Below are 11,640 nucleotides of genomic sequence, written 5' to 3'. Positions count from 1 at the left end.
CATGAAAATCTTAGAAATAAAAGGAAAGCAATGGGATGCTACTGGGAGTTGCTTAGATCACCTACAGTAGAACCCAACTCTAGAGAAGTTCACCTGTCCCTGCTAACAACATGGAGAGGGCAGATTTTTGTTATAAGCCTCCAGTTACTTCGTTTTTAACTTCAGGCCCTAATTATCACTTCTCTAAAATCTCCGTCACACTTTCTTTCTTTGTGCTCAGTTGATGGCACCTGCACATTTGACAAATACCTTTAGACAGCTCATTCCAGTACCTCAAAATCAAAGCTTCAGTCCACAGAAGAAGCCATCTTAAAGTCAGACCAGTAAAACAGCTCAAGAGCTGCAATTTGCAGGAGCATGCCATGAATGTACCAGTCCAAAATGACGCTTTGTTTTGGGCCCCTACTGGGTAAGCAGGCACATGCAGAAGTCCCCAGGCTGCTGAATGAAAATACAGTTAAATTCAGCTTTCAAATGTTTGCCTAGCTCCGGTGTGTCGGAAGGATGATAGCCAGTAACACCAGCTCTGAAGTGCTCCCAGATTCAGACTATCCTCTCTCTCACAGCCTTAACAGGGAGATGTTTGGTCTCCCCTCTCATCTCCTACTCATCCAACATTTTAATACACACAAACCTACTCCCATTGCCAGGGAGGCAAAGAAAAGGTCAACAAACTCCTGTGCTGCAAGTTAGTTTGTCAAACTCCATTCTCGGCAGCATGACTTCCCATGTTAATGCGAGTGTTTGCCTCTGTGCCAATAGCCCCTATTGTGTGCATTTGTAACATAAGATTTACGGTAAAGCTTGCAACATTTTTCAGGCATAATAAGCGTTTATTCACCATCCCAGGTCTATAAGCAGAGGCCTGACAAGTAATTATTGACACATTGTGCAGAAAGAAAAGCAGTGGGCGAGCTGCTGTTGCGAATGGCAGCGTGGGCAGGGGGAGGGAGGGGCTGTGTCAAAGGAGTGACAGCCTTGGTGCCCAACATTGTCAAAGCCAACACTGACTCGCACTGTTCTGCATGCCTGACTGTATTTGTGCTCCCTGTCACTCGGGTGTGACATGCCAAAACATGAGGAGCGCTCCTTTTCTCATGCTAATGCTTTGTAATGACAGCTTTGTGATCCCCAGGCTGCGTTCTGCTCAACAAGTCAAGGTGTGACAGCAGCAGGCCCTGCTGACAGCCAGCGCTGTGCTGCCCTCACCCACACCACGCTCCTCCTCGGACTGCGAGGAACCCAACACCTGCCAGAACAGCACCCCACCAAGCTCACATCGGCCCTACCAAACACACGCCTGCCTGCCTGCTGGCACTGCCCTGGTCCCAGCATACCTCAGCCTTCTAGCACCCTTGCTGCAGGAAAGACACTGAGGTCCTGAAGCATGTCCAGAGCGGGGCAATGAAGCTGGGAAAGGTCTGGAGGACTATGGGATCTGATGGGGAGCAGCTGAGGGGACTGGGATGGTTCAGGCTGGAGAAGAAGGGGCTCAGGGAAAACCTTATTGCTGTCTGCAACTCCCTGAAAGGAGGTTGTGAGGTGGGTACCTGCTCCCAGGTGACAGCGATAGGATGAGAGGTGATGGCCTCAAGTTGCACCAGGGGAGGTTCTGGCTGGAAATTAGGAAACATTTATTCACCAAGAAGGTGGGGGACTCACCATCTCTGGAGGTGTGGCACTGAGGGGGACAGTTAGAGGGAGTGATGGGGATGGATCGATAGTTGAACTGAGTGATCAAAGTGGTCTGTTCCAACCTTAATGATTCCATGATTCCATAGCAGGCCTGGCACAGGGCTCTGTGCCACCCTCAGGTCAGAAGGGAAGGAACTGGAAAATCTGTTCCCTGGTCAAGTCTCACGAGCTCCTTCTCTCTTTGGGGTCCAAACCTGCTTGCTCTGTTGCACAAGGAACAAATTGCAAACTTCAAACTGAACCCCATAATGGTGTTTTAGTGAAACTGCTAAGCTCTGCTCAGGATTAAAACAGGCTTTGAACGGCACACGGTATCACCAGACAGGATTAGGAAAGTGTTTTAAGTGATTAGCAAAGCAGTGTAAAGGATGCCTACATATGTTATAGTTGGCTGTAAACCACAAGTCACATTACCACCAAGTTCATCCAAAAAACCAAATGTGCTTTATATGTGAAAGAAAGCTGGGCAGGAAAGGGCAAAGTGCAGCCAGCCTAGACTAAGCAATACACTGGCTTCTTGGGATTTGGAGTTCGCATACAGGCTGGAGAAGCACATGAGCTTGGCTACTTACACAAAGTTTATCCAAATGATCCAAAACTCAGCGCTCAGCAGAGCCGGGCTAGGAAGCTTGCCAGAAGGCTTCTTCACAAGATTTATGGTGCTTCCTGCCTCTTGTTCCCAGGCAGAACCAGGAAGAAAGCAGAGTAGAAATGGAAAATATTTTTTAGAAAAGTTATGAATCTATTTTTCAAAGGTCAAATAAGTTCACAGTAAAAGTTCTGTGTGAACGTTATGGTCTTTTTTTTTCCTTTCTTTTCGAAGTTTTATCCAACAGCTGAGTGAGAGAATCTGAAATTCTAGTGGTACTGATGACAAAGACAAAAAACAAGATAACTACAATCCCAAATCAAAGCCATTACATTAGAAAGTTCCTGCTACTTTCTGCAATTGTTTCTTATCCCAGGTGACACCATGGGGACCAAGGCACCCACGACATTAGGTCACAGAAGGATCCCATACACAGAAGGATGAGCCGCTGCATACAGCTTAGTTCAAGATTCCAACACGCTAAGCATGGGTCAGGGAAAGAGGGGGCCTTGAAAAATATATTGTGATCCAAATTCCAGCATCTCAGAAGTTGGGATTTTCAAAGCTGCCTGTGACATCTGGAGACCACCGTTCCCTGCAGTGGTAGCACCATCCCATGAATGCGCAGAGCACACTACGATCTTTTTCCTGCTCTATCACCCCATATGTCAGCTGCAGCTGAACCATGATCTGCTGAGCAGCTGGGTGGGGAGGGAAGTGCAGTGGTACCACACAGCAGGAGTGGTGATGCTCAAAAGACACAGCTTGGAAGTACTTATTCAGCTGCAGCCCAGAGCTGAAGCCCAAAGCTACCAGAAAGCCTAGGGAAGCAGACAGCCATTCCTGCCATGTGATTTAAGCCAGCACCCATCCCCGCATGTCTGAACTCACAGGAAGTTCAGGTGCCTGCACTCAAATCCAGGCTGAAAAAGAGCTTCAAAAGCTTGAAAAATACAGCCTATGGCTTTAATAAAGAGGAAAAGCAACAGCTTTGTCTGCACCCTTCAATATGCACATATGATTACATCAGCAAAGGCTATTCCAAGATAATCTGCAGTTCTGCATTCCCAAACTTTGCATTACCCAATCCTTCAAGATTTCTGTGCAACTCCTTTGGTTTTATTCTAGCTCTGGTCTCCTTGAGATGAGCAAGATATATATGCTTCAAAGTGGGTTTAGGTGTTGATCAAAGTGTTGATAAAAGTCTGAAAACTTGTTTATTTTCCTGTTTCACATCAGGCAATTCATTTGCTCCTATAAGATCAAAATACCCGTAAGAACTCTGATTTAGTATGAGACTGGGTTCAACACTGTCGCACAGGAAGGGCTTTGCAAAGCTTCAGCTAGATTCTCTGTATGAGCAGCTGAAACAAAGAAGTAATATTTAGAGATCAATGTGTGCTGCAAACAAGAATTCCATGCATTAGGAGCCCGATTTTCTTCCTGGTATCTGAGGGCTGCCCTGCATTTTCTTCTTTCAGTTTTCAGTCTTGACTGGAAATAATTTCAGTACAGTGGCCTTTACCTGCAGATCCCATAATTATTCTGACTACTAAAACCGTATCTTTTCCAAATGTATGCCCCAATCTTTGCAAATAACAACCTGTAGTCATCTATTGCTATTCTTACTGTTTCCACACCAGTACATCCCTATAAAGAGAAAACTGAGGGCTCTAAAAGATCTGCACTGAGATTCACACTTTTCATCTCTTGTTACTATTTAGGTTTAGCCTGATAACCTTTGTCTTCTTAGAATCTGGACATCACAAGGAAAATCGAAAGAGGGAAGTGCAGTTTCACTCTCTCTCACCTCTGCTTGTGCTCCTTTTTTCTGTGCCCTCCTTAAAACAGAATTTCCTAGATAGATCTCAAATACTATATAGATTCCGGATAGGCCATGGCCCTCAGACTTTTGATACCTGAATATTTTCTTTGAGAGGAAATGTGAGCACTAAAAGGAATCTGTGTAAAACTCAAGAGGAGTTTTACATCAAGCAGAGAGCTCCTCTGGCCAGGGCCCATCAGGATTCTGCATGTCTCCAGCAACTAATCAATGTGCTGATATAAATCTGCTTCAGCCATTTGGAATTGCTCAATTAAATTGCCCTATTATTAGATATTTATTTTATATTTTCAATAAGACTCTTCTCTGCAGCTCACCCTGCTTCAGCACTGCCCAGAGGATGGCAGGTGTGGGAGGAGATGCAGCAGCACGGCACAGAACTCGGTCTGGTTTCAGGAGCACCGGCACAGCCTGTGGTTGCAGTTGGTCCACGTAGGTACGAGTCAGAAGCCAGCATTTTCTGTAAACAGGTGGAGGACATTTGCTAAATAAATCACGGTTTAATCAACAAAAGAAAACCCTTGATTTTGCTTGATCCATTTTCATTTAATTAATACAAAGGTTGCAGGACGAGAGAGTATTTTATTGTAAGTGTTGCTGGGAGAACTAATTTTGGCAAGGCTTGCACTGACACTAGCACAGGCTGGAGGCTGAATGACAGGCTTCTACATTTGTGTTGTCACACGCAGTCACATGTCACCAAGCTGCCTTGGGGCCAGCAGGAGCTTCAGAATTGCCAAATTTAATCAAAGGCATTATGTCCCAAAGGCAACTTGTCCTGCCCATCCATGGGGAGAGGTGCTGCCCAGCATGGGAACTTCCAGCACACCATGCCAAACACAAAGTCTGACGCTTCCTTTTAGTGTGAAACCATTTGGAACATGTCTCTGCTGTTTTTTTCCTCCTCTTAAAGTGATGATATTGATGGATGGCTAAGGTCCTGTATGTGGCAGCCACAAGATACACAAACACGCTGCTCAGTGAGGGTAAGCCTGTGATGTCTCTACAGTAGCGTGCATTTTTTAGCTCATTGTTAAGGGAGATTGCTTTTCAACAGGCAGACAGGGCACAGCTGCTGAGCTCTCGAAGCAGCTCTGCTTCCCCATGGCTGCAGTGCCCCTGGGGAACAGCAGCACGGTGAGCTGACATCGATAGCCACATGGACTGCAGGGCAAGAAGTGTGCTTTCCAATTAATGCACAATTATGACAGAAGTGTCCATCTACTGCCTCAGACATCAGGAAAACTGAAGTGCTGAGAAGCCAGCAGACAGTCTCCTGCCACTGTTAGGAAAAGCGATGAAACCCATGGGGCTGCTCTACAGCACACTGGTGGGCAGCAGAACAAGAGGAGGATGAGATATCCAGGTTTGGGACACCCAGTATGTGGCCATCAGAGGCTAAACTGCAGAAGAGATCAAAGAATCGCAGAATGGTTGGGTTGGAAGGGACCTTAAGGCAAAAACAGTTCCAAGCCCTGCCGTGTGCTGGTTGATCCCCAGCTCAGGCTGCCCAGGTCCCATCCACGGCCTTGGGCACTTCCAGGGATGGGGCACCCACAGCTCTGGGCAGCAGTGCCAGGGCCTCTGAGTAAAGAATTTCTTCCTTAAATCAGACATAAATTCAACTCTCTTTGTTTAAAGCCATTCTCACTTGTCCTTTCACTATAAGACCATGTAAAAAGTTGCTCTCCCTCCTGCTTATCAGCTCCCTTTACATATTGAAAGGTCAAACACACAGCCCAGAAGAGCACTACACAAGGAATGTATTTAGCCTTGTCAGCATCAGTTGAAGCCAATGCAGATGCTCACAAATAGGATTATTTGCTAATTATTAACAGAAGCCTGCAGCTGAAAGCTCCCTAAAGTTCCCCCCCCACACTCTGTGTTGGGCAGTGCCAAAAGTCACCAGCTCCATCAACCAACTACCCCAGCATTAATGCATGAATAGCAAAGCATGGCAAGCCTTTCCCAAAGCTATGGCCACCACAAGAGAGAAGCACAAGAGGGCATGCAGAAGGCAAGGATGTTTGCAAAGTGGCACAGCAGGAGGAGTAGCAAGAACAGCAAGAACAGCCCCCAGGTTTGAGGTCACACCGCATGTCCTCGCGTGCACACAACTTGCTCAAGCATGTGCATACATGCTACAGGTACACACACATATTCCTACTGAAAAGTTAAACTGAAATGAAATTAGAGTTAAAATTGGATAATGACTGACATACTGAAGTCATTTAAAAATCAGTCTTATGAAAATTAAACGGCTAAAAAGAAATCCAGACGAATTATGGTTGGACATACATTTAAAGTATCTCGACTTCAACTCTGCCCTGGAGCAATGCAAAACACTTTGTTTAAGGCACTGCAGTGTTTTATCCCCAGGCTTACTTATGTTTCATGGTGTTTAGGAGTTTCTGTTTTGGTGCTGGGTGTCACGTTGCTCTTCTGTCTCTTTGCTTGCTTTTGATTTCCTAATCCGAGCAGGTCTGCTTCCAAACTTCTTTGTATTAGGTTCACATTTGCCCATAACTTTTACATTCTTTTTGCATTTTTTGAGAGAAGACTGAAGCCAGTTGATGGTTCATATTTCACACTTGGGGATGACAAGATCACCAAGGAAAATAACTATTTTATACATACCAATATTCTGGCCTGAAAACACTCTGGTCTAATCCAACATTTCCTATCAGAGCCTTTTGTTTTGGGTGTGGGCTGTCATACTGATTGCTCAAGCCATTGGGAGCCCAAGGGGCACACATTACATAGCACTGACAGTCATCTAGTTTACAGGTACACTTAAAGGTCCACCCAGATCTTTGAGCACCAGACCAGACCCTCTGCCAGCTGCAGGGGAAGGTCCATAACCCAGCACAGCAGAGCCAGCACAGCCTGGCTGGCCTCACTGCTTTTGAGAGTGCCTGGGGAATAATTCAGGTACGTAATCAACTGGTCCTGAGCCCAGTCTCATGTTAGTTCATGATCGTGATTTCAGCAATCATGGTATATGTAAGGAGAAACAAGTATTCGTGTCAAAAGGAGGAAGATCAAGTGTCCAACCACAAATATCTAGTGGAGAAAGAAACTGATATTCCAGTTTCTTTACTAATGCACTGATTTCCTGAGTGAAGAAATCCATTGTGTCAGCCCTATAAGCACTCATTCCCCCATTCCTCTTAATTACACCATACTGCAATTTAACAGCAATCAGCAAGAGGCATTGCAGAAGGCAGCCATGTTCCAGGGTAACTCTGAGGGGTTATAAACTTGCAAAGATCAATTTTATCAACATTGAACATAATGCATCTCAAGTTCAGAGCCTTCCAAGTCCTGCTGAGCTATTCTGTTTTCCAGAAAGCAAATGACTTTGAAACGCTCTCTTCATCTGAAACACTTATCTGGCATCTATTTACATGCAAATATAATAAAGTAGTATTTGCTGCTAAAGACAAGATCACTCTAACCCTGCTGTCATGGAACTGGTTTTCTCTTAGCAATCATTTTTTTTTTTCTTTAAATAAAATTATTCTAAAAATATGTCAGCACATAACAAGTCCTTGTTAGACAGGGGAGTCCAGTGAGTCCAATGAAGCAGCACCAGACAAACCAAGGCAAGTGGGACAGTCAAAAGTAGCTGAGCTATCTTTGGGTTGATCCGATTTCCATCAAATTCAAACTAAGGGAAGGCAAACTAAGGACATCCTTCATCTCCCTTATCATTATACATTTACTTTATTCATTGCAGTCCTTCCCTCGTGCCTCTGTGGAAATATATATTAAATAGCCTAAGTTTTCCAGCCATAATAATTCACTTGTACACTTCTAGGAAATTCCATTAGTACACGATATCCTTTAATTTAGCTTCACAACATCTGGTGAACACAACAATATCACATGCAAAAATAACCTGCCAAGTTGAACTTTTGGTAGGTTTTTAGGGAAGACGGAGGGGCACTGTGGGAGAACCCAACACTGAGCAGCACAGAGCAGAAGTTGCAGCTCACCCCAGGAATGCCAGAATGATTAAAACCACTTTACAGCATTTTGTCTCTAATTTATGACAGCTAATAAAATTGGTGGCATGAGAAAAGAGCCTGATTGGCCCAAAGTAGGACAAATCCAGCACAAAGGGCACAGCTTTGCTCCCATTGAAATCTGACAAAACCACCCTTGTTTGCAATAAAGCATAATTAAGATTCTAAGTCTTGTTGATCACACGGTTTGAAAGTTGCTATAATGCCTTCCTTTGCATCCTTAACCTCTCCAAAACACCCGCACACAGATAACACACATGGTGAGCCCAGGCTGACCTCCCCTCCAGCCCTGGCAGCACTGCAGAGCTGTCCCAGTCCTGTCCTGCTGCCAACCAACAGCTCTGTGTTAAATGCTTTTTCATTATAACAATAATTTATTCATTAATGCTAACTTAACCCACACCAGCCTGAGGAATTCCAGAGTAATAATGCAATCAGGCTTCCATCCGATCCAGCCTCCCAGCTGTAAAAAGAAAGCAGCTTCAAACTGCATATAGTTCCTTAAAAAAAATACACACAAAAACAATACAGAAATATTAATTAATGTTTCTCTGCTTATCTGTTCTTTCAGTGCTTGTTCAGTCTTCCTGGCTAGGACAGTTCCATATACATTTAAAATATCAATCTAATCTCCCCAAAGAGCTATTGATTTATCAGCTCCATCTCTGTGTTGCTACTGAACGCCTTCAGAAACCTGCCAAATATGTCTATCCTTTCCACTGCTTCTATCAGTCCTCTAGCCTCAATGTCAGCTCATCTATTGATCTGAAAGCAGTTCTGGTCTTCCAGTCTACCAGCTCTCTCTCTTCTCTTCATACTGTAAATGTGCTCATAATTGGCACACTGAACTAGCAATCGCACACCAAACCAGCAATCCTCCCCAGCAGAATTCATCTAATCTGCTCAGTTCTTCTTGAATAAAACCCACAAAATGAAACTATCTGGGGAGAGTGGAGAGAGAAGTTAGAAAAAGAAGGGAGAATAAAGAGGAGAGAAGTACGTTTTCCTCCCAGTGTATATTCTTATTATGAATTTCAGTGAGCTTTCTGAAGACAGGCCTAGATTTGGTGGGGATTCAGTTTCTGCACATTTCCAGCTCTGTGCTAGAGCTGAGCCCAGCCTTCCTCCATCAGCCTCACCCAAAGCCCTCTGCCCAGAGATCTCTCCAGACACATCTGTCTTTCTGCTCACACACTGCATTCCTAGGTCACTTCTGAAAAGATGTATCTGCAACAGTCCTTGCAAACTGAAAAAAAAAAAAAAAAAAAAAGCACTACATAACAACTTGAGGAATAAATATTTACCTATCCCATCACCAGTTACCTACTTGTGACTGCAATTAAACTATAATTATTAATTACTGATTACTATTCTTTGTCAGTTCAGCCAGTTACTGCTTATCTAACAAGCTTCTGCAAGAGCACAAGGCAGAAAGTGGAGCTGTCAACTGCTTCCTCCTGTGCCATCAGGAGACATGGCACAGGGTGGCAGCCTGCAGCAGAGATGCCCTGCTCCCGTTGCACAATGCTTCTCATTCATTTTTCTGCTGATAATGGAGAAGTGACTGCAGGAACCAGAAGGCAACCAAACTTACTATTGTTTATAAATCCTATTGAACAACTGCTTTTACTACACCAAAATGTAACTTGGGAATTAACTGTGAAGCACTGTTGGTGTTCAGTCTCATCTACGTATATTTAGACCTTACTGGTAAAAACAAAGAATCATAGAATCATAGAATTGCTCAGGTTGAAAAGACATTAAAGAGCATCAAGTCCAACCACAACCTAACCAGCCTTCCTTAAATCAAGCTAACTCATGTCCCCTTGCACCACATCCAAGGCTAAGGATGGATACTGCATTTAGTTTTGTGGTGTTTTATTTCTTCTTTTTTTTTTTAACCAGTGAAATTATACTGATAAAAATCACAGTGAAGACAGATTTATACTTGTATGAAGATTATGTTATTATATAGAATATTATTACGCCAGTATGAATGCAGAACTGAACACATCTTTAGAAAGCAGCCTCCTATAACTGTACCTGCAGAGGACTCAGGACTTGCCATATGACAGCATGTTTAAAGCAATATGGCTTTCAGGCAAGGCTGTAAGCCATATTTATGTTATGAGCTCTGCCCTCTACAGAACTCTGGTGTTTCATTGGCTTAAACACAGAGCTCTTTGCAGGACTGAGGCCTCCATAATGAGTTCATATACATAAACAGAAAGAAGTTTGCACAGAATCTTGCACTCAGGCTCTTTACGCAAAAGGAAGCCACAGAGGTTTGACTGGTCCTAAATCATGTCTTAGCTCTGCTTTTCTTCAGATAAAAGAGGAGGGGAACATAGTTGAAAGGGAAGGAATTATGACAATATCAGCAAAAGTGAGCTGTGGATTAAAAGTAAAAGGTTTGATAACTTTAACACACACACCTCTCAAGACAGCACAGGAAAGTAACAAAGAATTCCTCCTGGTCTGCTGCTCAGTCAAGCACACTTTTATCAAACATGGCCTTATAGGGAAGGGAAGGTTGGCATCCAGGGAGAGTGAAACCAGGTAGAGAAATTCATAGAGAGAACAAAAAGCTTCTAGCTATCTCAGGAACAGCTTCTCCTCTCTTCCTCCAGCAAGGTGCTAAGGTAGGCAGACTTGTTCTGCTTGCTGATGGGCCAGTGGATAATCCAAAAAAGAATCACCCAGACAGCCATGGTTTGATATCTACTTGATGTTGGCACAGGTTGCACTGCATGCCCACACAACTTGCTTTCTCACCACTTCACACAGATTTGCACCTCGGAACTCAAATATTTGATGTACCCAGAGGTAACTCCTCCAGATCAGTTACTGCTATGAAGCTAAACGCCATCACCTGGAAGGAACTCTGGATTTCTTTACATGTCAAACTGTTCACAATCACTCTCTCCACTAAGATGCAGAGGAATGATGCTTACAATCCATCATACAAGTTGCTGGGGCATAAAATGAACTCTAAACAGAGGAAAATCTGAATGACATCATGAAAAATAAATGTCCTGGAATTAATATTTACACCACGTTTACAAGTGGTTAATAAGTAAGCCACCCTCTCTGTCTGTGATCGTAAGTTATAGAAAATGGAGAAGGAATTCAGGAAACAAAAGCTTCTGGACATCAGCAAAATAGAAAGGAAATTAAAACAAGCAATAGTCATCAAGGATTTCAGACCCATGATCAAGGCAAGAGTCTGCAGCAAAAGGATGTGTTGAGCTAAGCTTGGCTAAAGCTTGCCTCCTGCAGAAGTTTCCCTTTGATGGTTTATTTACAAACCAGAATTAAAGTCATACATGTTCCTTCTAAAACCACTTCCTTCCAAGAAGGATCCGCACAAGGGTCTGGAGAGCACCTCCACAGCAGAGCAAAGGATGCTCTGCACTGATTTCACAGATCTCCTGCCCTTGCAGCACATCCAGCTGCTCGTGATTCATAAACAACCAACCTGCTGT

The 11,640-nt window shown here is 43.9% G+C and overlaps 1 long non-coding RNA gene across 1 annotated transcript in view; it reads right to left on the bottom strand.

Moving 5' to 3' along the window:
* Positions 1–3,730: 3,730 nt before the first annotated feature.
* Positions 3,731–11,640, bottom strand: part of LOC128081010 (uncharacterized) — a 55,564-nt gene continuing 47,654 nt past the window's right edge. The window contains exon 3 of the long non-coding RNA XR_008206947.1: positions 3,731–4,587. This is a non-coding gene — a long non-coding RNA (uncharacterized LOC128081010). The remainder of the gene's footprint in view (positions 4,588–11,640) is intronic.

This window comes from Tympanuchus pallidicinctus, unplaced genomic scaffold (genome assembly GCF_026119805.1).
Source record: "Tympanuchus pallidicinctus isolate F22 unplaced genomic scaffold, pur_lepc_1.0 scaffold20, whole genome shotgun sequence".
NCBI classification, from domain to species: Eukaryota; Metazoa; Chordata; class Aves; order Galliformes; family Phasianidae; genus Tympanuchus; species Tympanuchus pallidicinctus.
Note: the sequence above shows the minus strand (reverse complement) of the source record. Positions and strands in the feature narration are given on the sequence as shown.